The sequence below is a fragment of the Zonotrichia leucophrys genome, chromosome 15 (assembly GCF_028769735.1).
Source record: "Zonotrichia leucophrys gambelii isolate GWCS_2022_RI chromosome 15, RI_Zleu_2.0, whole genome shotgun sequence".
Lineage (NCBI taxonomy): Eukaryota > Metazoa > Chordata > Aves > Passeriformes > Passerellidae > Zonotrichia > Zonotrichia leucophrys.
The window spans coordinates 9,691,713-9,703,682 of NC_088185.1; the positions used below are offsets into that span (position 1 = coordinate 9,691,713).

At 53.4% G+C, this 11,970-nt stretch overlaps 1 long non-coding RNA gene across 1 annotated transcript; it reads right to left on the reverse strand.

Moving 5' to 3' along the window:
- Window positions 1-3,187: 3,187 nt before the first annotated feature.
- On the reverse strand, window positions 3,188-7,600 carry LOC135454554 (uncharacterized). Its single transcript, XR_010442136.1, has 2 exons — window positions 7,342-7,600; window positions 3,188-4,045 (listed from the first exon to the last, which is right to left on the reverse strand). It is a non-coding gene; the product is annotated as an uncharacterized LOC135454554 (long non-coding RNA).
- Window positions 7,601-11,970: the final 4,370 nt, after the last annotated feature.

Genomic DNA, 11,970 nt, shown 5'->3' on the forward strand with positions numbered 1-11,970 from the left:
AGTTCATGCGGCCAAAGTCTCAATTCAACAGCAAAGCCCCGGGCTGGGGAGCTCCCTTTGAACATCATCATCATCATCATCATGACTTCACCTGCCCTCGCCCACCTCTCTGGCACCCTCCTCCTGCCCTGGGAGCCTCCTGTGTCCCCGGGATGGGCTCAGATGTCCCCACACGGCTCCCACCGAGGCTGGGAGTGCCCAGCCTGGGGCTGTGTGCGGAGCGGCTCCGGCGGAGATGAAATGTCTGAGCGGATCTGCTCCCTTTTAATTCGGGCTGCTTTGTTAGTTAATTGTAGTTTGACCTCCAGGGAGGTTTTCCGCGGCTCAGAAGGTGGCCTGGGAGACCGAATTCAGGCCTGGGGTGGGAACGGCTGCTTTGCCATTCATGGCATGGATTGTGGCAGCCCGAGGAGATGCGCGGAGCCCCGACTCTGGGAAAGGGAGGAGCAGGTAAATCAATATCGGCAGGAGGGGCTGAGTACGGACCAGGCTCCTCTGGGGAGTGCCAAGCAAGAGGACGAGAGGAACAGACAGGGAGTGATGCCCAGGAAATTCCACCTGAACATGGAAGAGCTTTGTCCTGTGGCCGAGCACTGGAACTGGCTGCCCAGGGAGGCTGTGGAGTGTCCCTCACTGGAGATATTCCAGAACCACCTGGGCACAATCCTGTGCCCTGTGCTCTGGGGTGACCCTGCTGGAGCACAGATGATCCTGGCTGTGGTCCTTTCCAGCCTGACCCATCCCGTGGGCTCTGTGGTGACCCTGTGGCCACCCAGCTCGGGCCCTCCTGGGCTTCCCACCCGTCTGTGCCCATCCCCATCACCCTGCAGCCACACTCCCACAGCCCCTCCCTCGCTCTCAGGCCGCTGGAAGCTCCCCACGTGTTGGAATTTTGGGGGACACAAGGTGGGTGATGGATTTTGGACTTAGTTAATGGAAGAGGTTTGATAACAGGATGGAGCTTTGAAAATGGAATTTTGAGAATTAGACTTAGACTGTAAGAAGATTCAGTCAAATGGGTTTATTGGACAAAGAAAATATCATTAAACTTGTAAGAAGATATAATTATGTTATAATTATTTTAATATATTAAAATATATATATATATATATATTATATATTATATTATATTATATATTATATATTATATATTATATATTATATATTATATTATTATATATTATATAATATTTATGTACTATAAATATATAAAATATAGTTACATTTATATAATTTAAATATCATTAAAAATGTAAGAAGATCCAATCAAATGGGTTTATTGGAAAAAGAAAATATCATTAAACTTTGTAAGTAAGAGATGTTGTTACATGTATAAGTTTGTGTATGTGATTTTTAACTTCATTATTGCAGTACACATTATTAGACTCCTTAAAACAGTATATAAGTGCTTGTGTTTTACAATAAAGGACACCCATGCAACCCCCAGATCTTTGAGGGTGGCAAGGGGCTGGTTTCCAGCCAGCTGAGCTGCAGAGATCTGCTGGCACCCAGCTCTGCATCTCCTCCTCAGGAAAGAGCCTCACACCTCCCCTGGAAGTTTCAGAGCATTCAAATGACACTCAGCTGAAGCCCACCCCTCTTCCAGCTACAGCTGCTTCAAAATGGATTTAAGTCGAAGCTTTCTTGCTAAATTTGGTTTAGACTGGACAAAGTCCTTGAAAAAAAATCTAACCGTACTCAGAAGCTTCTCTGCATTCACAGGAAAATGGACTGGCTGACCTAAAAGGTCTTTTCCATCTCTAATTTCTGTGGTTGTGTGATTCATCCCTCTTCTTTGAAAGTGTTTCCTACATGAATCGTCTCGTCAGAGGAAGAAAAAAATATACTAAATAATCTTTTTTCATTTCCCCTGCTCATTGTCAGAGCCTGAGAGAGGTGAGGGATGTGTGTGCTCCCACATGAACCCAGCAGTGGAAGAGAAAAGGCAAACCAGGACTCAGCTGAGCAGCAGAGGAGGAAGATGCTCATGCCAGGTGGGGTAGGAGGAGTTGTGCTGGGACATCCTTCCTTCCCTGGAGCACAGCTGATCCTCCCTTTGTCAAATCAGGAGAAAACACCGAGCTGGGGAGCAGAGCCACTCCCCAGGACAGAGGAATGGCCCATCCCAAGCAAGCAGAGGACATCCCTCAGCCTGCTGCTCCCCAGAGACCAAATCCCAGCTCCTCGGGGTGCTCCTGGGGCTCAGCATTCCTCACATCCTCCAGGAATTCCTCTCCTGAGAGCTTGCCCAGTTTCTTCTCAATCCTGCAGCAGGAGTTCTAGAGATAGCTGCTTGCAAGAGACACAGCTTGTTTTAGATCTTGCTTCTGCCACCTGCACCTGAGGGCATGAAATGGAGTTTGGTTCCATTTGGTTCCCCATTGTCTGTTTAGGAATTCTACCAGGGGCATCACATAACCTCAGAAAGGAGGCAAAAACCTCCTGAGGTCAGCCAGGACAAGCCAGGAAAGTGCAGCTTTCCACCCTGCAGCAGCCCTGCATGGGGAGGGAGCTGGGAATTACCCCAGCACAGATCCCTTGTGGCCACCAGGCCCTGCTCAGCCCATCCCAGCCCCTGAGGCCTCCCCCAGTCCTGTCCCAACCCTGTATCCCTCGTCTATCTGGATTTCTGGTACCCCAGTGCTGGGGTTGTCTCCTCTCCCATGGCTCTCAGTGACTCCCTTCTCATGAGGCACAAACTGAAGTCACCAAATTATTCCCATTTTTCCTTTGGATAACGCCTCCCAATCCAGCCCATCAACTGATCATTCCTTTCCCAATGTTCAGCAGTAGGCTCAGGGTGATATTCCTGGAAAATATAAATATAATAAACCTGCTTTCAGCTGGTTTCTGCTTTAAAATTTGACTGGTGAGGTTGGATGGAGGCTCACATGTGGTGATTTCCAGAAAAGCTGGGGAGCTGCTGAGTTTTGGGGCTGGCACCCCACTTGAAGCCACCAACCTGATGGGAGACAATGGGGGCAGAGCTGTCCCCAAAACGAGGGGCAGAGGGGAAAACAAAAGGGACAAACCCCTGCAGGAAGGCAAACTCAGCATCTGATCCTGGCTCGCTCTCCAGCGAGGTTTGGCCAGGGATTTGGGGAGCAGAGGTGGTTTGAATGATAATTACCCATCTTCAGCTGTCACCCAGGAGGTGTTTGTGTGAAGAATTGTTGTGACCATAATATAGGACTTTCAGCTCCTTTTATTTCGTTGATTTAGTGGATTTTCATTCTCTCTTTTCTCTCATTTTCTGGAAGCACTATAAACCCAAAGTCCTCCAGCATCACCCCTCTCTACAAAATGCAGATTTATTTTTTTTTAAACAAAGACTAAAGCTGAAGTGCTTACAGTCAGGGAATCACCCAAGATTTGAACACTTGCCAGGTACCATTTCCACCCTTAAGAAGCACCAATCCTTTTTCCAGATGACATTCCAGGACATTGATTTTGTTTTTCTTTTCTCCAACATCGCTGCTACTCCAACAAAAGAGGGAAAATGGGTTTTCTTACACAGAGGAGGCAATCCAAGGAGGTGGAAAGCTGGACCTACACAAGCTGAGCTTTGAAATGAAAATCTGCCCTTTTAGGATTAACGAGGAGAGTGCTGATAAAACAAGGGAACAAATTTACAGAGGGAGACATCAGCCCTCAGCTGGCAGCCCACAAGTTGTGGGGCAGGATGCAAAAATCACCCCCAGCTCCCATTCTGTGGGAGGTCAGGCTCCAGGCTCGCTGGGGTCCCTTCTGGCCCTAAAATCTATGAATCTATTGATGCTCTGAGGCTTAAAAAGCAGCAGCTGCTCCTAGGCAGCACCTAGTTCTCATAAGCATTTGGAATAATGGATCCATATTGTGCCAATGCATACTAATGTTAATAATATACATTTGCAGCACACAGTGTGATGGCTTTGGAGACACCCAGGTGTCAGATGGAATCAGTGTCACTGCCACACCGTACCAGGACTCTGCTGCAGGTCCCTCTTGGCTTCTCCAGAGGGAAGCCTTTCCTTCTTGGAAATTATTGCGGTTGTCCCTTGTGTTTCTATAGGGGAAAAAAAAAAAAGAGAATTATAAAGGAATTGTAGCAGGATTGGTGCCTGAGGTTTGCAGAGGGTTGGGATGGGGATGTGAGGGGGAACAAAGAGAGGAGCTGTGCCCCAGGAGCTCAGAGGTGCAGCCTCTCCCTGGGGATCTCCTCTCATGCACCAACACAGAGAAACCCAGAGCCAGGGCTGGGGCTGCCCCAGCTCTGTGCTGCTGAAGTCTGGACCACTTGGACAAAGAATTTGTGAGCCAGATCTGAGCCTGCCTCTGCCGGGTTTGACCCCCTCAGCTTTCAAGGCAAAGGGAAAATGCCTCTTTGGTTGTGTTTTGGGGTCCTGGGGGCACAGGAGGAGCAGGCTCCCCCCTCCAGCCCCACACCCACAAACCATGAGGGGAGAGGAGCACTCTGGAGCGTCAGGGGAAACTTTGGGTGCTTTGAGGGGGTTTAGAGCCTGTGAGGAACACCTTCACATCCACATATATACACACAGACACCTCATCTGCTCATAATTAGCATCAGCCTGGCCTAAAATCCCTGCCAAACTCCCCTGTTGTGCTGATATGAGCCCTCATGGGAAGCTGCCCGTGTCTTTATGGGAATTCAGGACAGCAGCACAGCACCCAGCAAGTCCTCAACTGTTTAATGTTCATTATTCCAATTGCCCAGCCCTTCCCAGTGCTTGGGACAAGGGGATTTTGTCATCACCCAGGCACTGCAAGGGTTAAGGCTGTGCCTTGGGCTGATCCTTGGCCATGCCTGTCTCCCTTTGTGAGGAGTTACTTCCAATGGAAAAGCTAAACCTGTGTTCTTCTCCTGATGTTTTTTTTTCCTCTTGCTATTTTAAAAAATAATTTAGTTTTTTAAAAATTATAACTTATCAGAGAAATTAAAGGGAAACAAAAAGGAAGAAAACAACAGCTTCCAAAGTCACAGGGACTCGGATCCCCTTTAAACCCTGCACAGCCTCCCAGATTTCTGCTTCTGGATTTTCTGTCTTCCAGACACCCTGGGAAGCCCAGGATACCCAGATATCTTTGGGATACCCCTCAATCAGAGCGGGTGGAGCCGTTTTCATGGTTCTGATTGCGATTAAGGGAGGCAGGGGTGCATTTCCAGCGAGGAGAAGGGAGCGGGGTTGGAGGAGAGGGGAACGCAGGACGGGGAAAGCAGCGTGGCCCTGTGCCCAGGTGACAGTGACAGCCCGTGGCCTGTGCCCAGGTGACAGTGACAGCCCGAGCACACCAGCACAGCCGCACATTAGGCAGCTGATGAGGTTAGAGAGGTCCGGGGCAGCTTTCCCGTTCCCTGAGGCCATGGAGGAATTATCCCATCCCTGCCCAGCACAGGCACCACCCGCGCTGTGAAACCGCTGCTGGAGCCATCCAGGCCGAGCTCTGAGCCCCATCCCCGGGGCCAGGACACCCCCAGAAAGGGCTCTGTCCCCTGACCTGCTCGGAGACACACAAACCTCATCCCCGGTATAAACCGTGGGGCACAGGGATGGTTCGGCTCCCCGGAGCTGGGGACGTCACAGAAGGCAGGGCCAGGGCCGTGGGTGATGGGGGGGAACGTGCGTGTGCAAGGCTGGGTTGGGTGTGTAACAGGGGTGTGGGGAGCGAGGATTTGGGGCGTGGGTGTGAGCAGGGGCCGCGCACACGCGTGGAGGAATGCGGGGATGTGCAAGCGAGGGGAAGGGAAGGGAGACTCGGGAGGGGATGAGGACAAAGAGCTCTGCGGGCGGACAGGGGGCACCCCCAGCCCCATCCTTGGGGGGGACACCCCGCAGGCGGCCCCTGCTCGCTGTGCTTTGGGTGTGCAAGAGCGTGTGAGCACAGGAGCGTTCACACAAATACCCGAGCATCGCCTCCCCGTGACGCTCGGGGCTGCGTTATCGCCGTGAGCTCCCCCCCTGCGCTGGCACCCGGCTTTTTGGGGTCGTTTTTAATCGTTTTTAAAATGAAAAATAAAAAAAAAACATGCTGAGATCCCTCCTGTACCAACGGATCCTGGAGCCCTCGGGATGAAGGACTGGGGGGCATTTCAGGGTTCCGGTGGGTGTCTAATAATTCTATGGTGGTATTCTCCAGATTTCCAGTCTTTCTGTGGGAGAAGGGAAACGGGAATTGAGAGAAAAACAGAGAGTGGCAGAGAGATCCGAAGGGAATGTGTGTGAAACGAGAGGGGGAAACGAAAAATAGAGCAGCAGAGGGTGTGGGGAGAGAGAAAGGAGGAGAGAGAAGGGAGGAAGAACCGAGAGGGGAGAAGAGAAAGAAATGAGGGAGGGAAAGGAAAGGAGAGAAATAAAAAAAAAAAAAGGAAATTAGGGAAAGCGAGGGGGAAACAAAAGGAAACAGAAAAAAATAAAATAAGTAAAACACAGGGGAAAATGTGAGAGAAATAGGTGGGAAAAGAAAAATAACAACAACAACAAAAAGAAATAAATGAGAAAAACCGGGGGAAACACAGAAAAATACAGAAATACAGAAAAGCAGGAAAAATAAAGAAAAAGGGGAGAAAACAAAAAGGAAAAAAAGGAAAACCAACCGGGGGGGGGGGGAAGAAAATAAAAGAGGGGAAGATCGAGGTGAAGAGCACGAAGGCGATGGAGAATGGGGCAGGGACGAGGCGGGGGCCGGGCCCGGAGGGACCGTGCTGTTCAGCACCCTGGAGAGCTCCGCGGCTCCGGCGGGACCGGCGGGACACCGAGGGGGACACGGCGGGACCGCGGCGGCACCGCTATCCCAGCAGGGCTCTCCATGCTGGGCTCAGCCCTGCCCATGGCACCGCTGTCACCTCCGTCCTGCCGGGGGCTCCTCTGCCTCTCGGGACGGGCACGGCAGGGAGCGCGGTCCCTGCTCCGCTTTCCCCCTGCAGACCGCCCCGAGCCCCTCCCGGGGAGCTGCTCCCCCTCCGTGCGGCTGCAGAGCGAAGGCTGCCAGCAAGGGAGGACCCGTGTGTCCCCCCATGTGTCCCTCTGTGTCCCCAGTGTGTTCCCAGTGTGTCCCCTGATGTGTCCCCCCGTCTGTCTCCGGTGTGTCCCTCTGTGTCCCCTCGTGTCCCCCCCCATCCCGCCCGCTCTCCCCCTCCCCTTGCCCAAACAACCCCAAAGGAGGGAGGAGAACCCCGAGGGGCGCATCCTCTGGGGGTCACCGCACTCCCCGACAGCTTTGGGGGTCCCGTGTGCGGGGTGAGACCCCCCCAGTGCCCTGCTCAGCCCCGGGGCGAGCTCCCTTCCCCTCCCTGCCCCCTGTGCCCCCCGACCCCCCCGCTGCCAGGGCGGGCTCCCCACGCACCGGGCTCGCTCCGTCCCGCCGCTGCCGCGCGGAGCTCCGCGGTTGCCGCCGGCTTTTCTCATGCAGATTCCCTCTTTCACACCTCCCAAACAAAAGCAAACGGGGGCATCGCCTCGCCGTGTCAACACACACGCTCATTAGCGGGGAGGCGGCGGGGGGAGCGGCTGGGAACGGCTCGAGCAGCCCCTCCGGGGGGGCGGTCGCATCGACGGCAGGTTGGAGCGGGCCGGGGATCACCCGGGGAAATTTGGAGCCAGTTCTTTGCCGCTTCCCCCGCGAGTCACTAAGTTTGCGAAGGTGTGGGTTGGCCCCGCTCGTTTCTGGCAGCGCAGGATGCTCCCGGCCGGGCTGTGCCCATCCGCGGGACCCCAGCAGGGCCGGCTCAGCCCCGGGGAAGCGTCGGGGCGGTGGGAATGGGGGTCCCGGCATCGTGCTGCAGCCAGGGAGGGCTGGGGGTGCGATTAAAGCTTCGCCAATTATCGCAACCCGCAGAAAAAAAATAAAAGGGACTGGTTAAAATGGCTGTGGAGAAGGACGGGGGATGTGGAAAGGTTGAGGGGAGCAGGGAAAGCAGCACCTGGATCGGCGCTGGCTGCCCCCAGACCCAGGAGCGGCAGCCCCGGCCGGGGTCCCGCGGCTCTCGGGGCGCTCCGGGACCGCGCTGCCCACCGAGCCCGCACCGACGGCTCTCCGAGCTCCGCCAGCCGCCTCTCTGCCCCTGCTCGAGATTTTTGTGTCTTCACTTTGGTTTGGAATTTATTTATTTTCCCTTTTTTATTATTATTTTTACTGATGGCGTGGTTTTGTTTCGCTTTTTTCCCATTAAACGGCCTCAAACGAGCCCGGTCCCGCTCCGCCTCTCCCGGCGCTTCTCCCCGCCGCTCCTTTCGTGCCTTTTCTCCCACCGAAACCCCGCTCCGGAGCTCGGAGGGAAGGAAACAAAAATTCGTTAAAACGAAGTAAAAAGGGTAAAAACCCGAATTAAAAATCTCCCGTTTGTTCGTTAGTATTTATCCGCGGTGCGGCTGGAGGGCTTGGTTTGTTTGTTTTCTTTTTCACACCCCCCGGCGGTTCCAGCAGCACCGAGGGCAGCGAGGAGCTGGGGCATCCCCGGGCACCTTCCCGGGCCCCTTTTCGGGCTGGGGAGGAGGAGGAGAAGGAGAAGGAGCCGCGGGTGGGGGGCGTGGGGGCTGCGGGGGCTTTGTGCGGACCGGGGGGGCCGCATTGTTCACTCGCTGTGCACGCCCGCACTCACACTCACACTCACACTCACACTCACCTCGTGTCCCCCCTCCGCCCCAATAACACGGAAATTTCCATGTCCCAGCTGCCTTCCCCTTTTAACCTTGGTATTAATTTAGGACGGATCTTTTTAAACAGCCCTGTAATGCATTCAGACGCTGCTGGAGGTTTATCTTTTTTTTTTTTTTTCCTCTTTTTTTTTTTTTTTTTTTTTTTTTTTTTGTACCGTGGGTTATATTTACACCCAAAACAAAATAATTACACTTTTGTTGGCGAGAGAAAGCTGGTGATTAGACTGTGGCTCTTTGCAGCAAACCCTTTCTCAGTGGTACACCAGGACAATTTTTCACGGCTGGGTGAAATCAGACGCGGGAGGTAATGAATCCTGTGAGCTATTTAAATTTACAATTTGTAACGCAGTCACTCAGAAACGCCTATGGCCCGGCGAGGAGATGCTTGCTGGGTTTGTTTAATGTTAAAACCTGCCCCGTCCCCGCTCTTACCAGGGGAAAGGAGGGGAGCGCGGGGGAGCGGCCCCGCGGAGCAGCGCGGAGAGCAGCGGAGCCGCCGCCTCCCTCCCACCGTGCCCGGCTCGGCATCCTCGGCATCCTCGACCCCGCCGTGATCACCGCCTACAACCCCAAAAATAGTTGGGAAAATCTACGGAGTCGGCGGCGGAGCATCCGAACAGATAGATAATTAATTACAAAACACAGGGGGAATATGCAAACCGCGTATTACAAATTCTACAGGGCTTAACTGATTGGAAACAGATTATTATCTTGTTTGTCTTTTGTCTGTTTCACTTATCCCTCTGCCGTCTGTTGTGTTGTAAGTTGATACACTTTATTCTTGAAAGGGGATTTTTTTTTCCTTTAATAATATAGTAAATTCCATCAACATCTTGTATAAGCGACGCTGCTTCTCCACGCATTACCCTGTTAAAACACAAAAGGTTTATTAGTTACATATAGGCGGTCTTATGGGCCCTGAATTACCATCTGTTACCGTGGGGGAATGTGGCTGGGGGGAGTTTCTTGGGGCTCGGGGTGGCTGTTCCCCTTGGATTTATTTATTTATTTATTCCTCGACTTTCAAACGAAAAAGGAGCCGGAGGCGGCCGCGGGGAGCTGGGGACGGGGTGGGGGTCCCCGGGTGGGGGTGGAGGGGACAGAGGGTGGCGGGACAGAGGACGGGGAGGGGGTGAGTGGGCACAAACAGAGCGCGGGTGCCGCTCCCGCAGCCAGCACGGGGTGTCCATACAGCCCAGATTATCCATGGGTTATCCATGGGGTACAGCCGCGCTCCGCTCTCGGTGTCGGCCCTGGGCAGCCCTGCCCGGGACACGCGTGTGCCCGCGGCTCTCCAGCCCCTCGACACCCCGGCCGTGCCCGAGCGGGGCCTGCCCGGTGCTCCCGATGCCCTGACCCCGCTGCCGTGCTGGATCCTGCCCCGAAATCCGTGGAGGATGCGCTGGGAGAGGGCCCCGCAAATCCCGCACATCCCCGAACATCCCGTACATCCCTGCACATCCCCGCACATCCCTGCACATCCCGCACATCCCAAATTCCCCAGGAGCGCCCCGGGAATGCCGCAAACTTGGGCAGAGCCCGCTGGAGCGCGGCCGCGATCGGCCCCGGGTCCGGTCCCTCCTCCTCCTCCTCCTTCCCGTGCCTTCGATTTCTTGCCCGTTTCTCCCCTTTTAAACTCGCTGCAGTTTTCATTTCCTTTCTTCTCTCTTCCGTGGCTTTTTCTCCTTCTTTCTTTGTTTTCTTTTCTTCCTCCTCTTCTTCCTTTCTCCCTCTCTCTGGTGCTTTTCCTTCGCCCTTTCCTTTTGGTTTCCATTCTTTTCTATTCTAGCCGTTCTTTCTGTATTTTTTCTTTCCTCCGTTTATTTTTCCTTTTCCCTTCTTTTTCCTTCATTTTCCCCCCATCTTCTTCCTTGCCTTCTTTATTTATGTGTAATTTTTTTTGTTCATTTATTTCTTCTTTCTTTACTTCTTTGCCTTTCTCTTTTTTTCTTCCTTTTTCTGCGGTTTTCCTCTGTCTCTTCTTAGTTCCTTCCTTTTTCGTTTCCGTTAATTTATTTTTCCTCATTCTCTCTCTCTCTTTTCCTTTCCCTTTATCTATCCCTTTTTGTCCTGCATACATTTTCTCCTTTTCCTCCTGCGCTTTTTCTCTTTTTATTTCTCTTTTCCTTCTCTTTTATTTTTCCTCCCCGAATCTCTTCTCTGCGAGTATTTTCTCATTTCGATTCCCCCTCTTTCCACAAACATCCCTACGTACAAAACCTGCTCCACTTCCCTCCGATGGAGTATTTGTTGGGATTTTTACATGGGGCTTTTCTAGGTCTTTTTTTTGTTGTTGTTGTGTGGGTTTTTTGGGGGGTATTTTGCCACTACCAGGAGAATTTTACCAGCAGCAGGAAGCTCCAAAGCCACGGGTTATTTCGGGCCAGAGCGGGGGAAAATATTTTTTTTTAAGTATATATTTTTAATACAAAAATACAGGGATTGTGGTTATAGAAAATGAAGGGGAATGGGAAGGAATGCTCGGCCTTCACCTGCCACGCCGCTTTCCTCCTCCTCCTCCTGCTTCCCTCACGGCCGGACCCCAACCCGAAACCCGCGGGGAGCGGAGGCAGAGCTGCCCCGGCCCCGGGATGGATTTTCCTCCCCAAACCCTCGGGGAAGAGAGGCAGCGCTGCCCCGGCCCTAGGATGGATTTTCCCCCCGAACCCCCCGAGCCCCGGCGCTGCCCCGTCCCTGCCGCGGGGTCTCGGCTCCACCGCACCTGGAATTAAAGAGAAATCTCAGTGTGGGAGGGGACGCGGCCGCCGCCCCCCGGGACTGCCCGGCCCCGCTCCCCCCGCGGGGCCCAGGGACAAAGCCGGGGAGCTCGGGGGGGCCGCATACCTCCGGGGGAACTTTTCATGTGCTCCGCTGCGGGAAGGAGCCCCCGGCCCCCTCCCCATCCCCTCCCCCGCCCAAATCGATCCCCCCCTCTTCTTTCTCCCACTTGTTGCTCTTGCAGACAAAAGCTTCCCTTCCCCTCGATCGAAACGAAATAAAACCCAAAAAACAGGTGATGCTGTCGCCCTGAGCAACTCGGGACCCCGCAACTCCTCCCCGAGCATCCCTTGAACAGAAACGAATGCAAATGAAAATAAAAATTAAAGGAAAAAACAGCGGGCCAGCGGATTTTCGGCCTTGCCCCCCCGGCCCCCCAGCCAGGTGCGTACTCACTTCGCGGCCCAGGTACAAGCCACCCTCAACAATAGAGGCGCGTTGTTTTTTTCCCTCTGTGCCAAGCACAAGGCTGGAGCCAATTTAGATATGCTATAAATTAAGAGGTTACCATGGTTACCGCCCCACCATTGGCCGCATC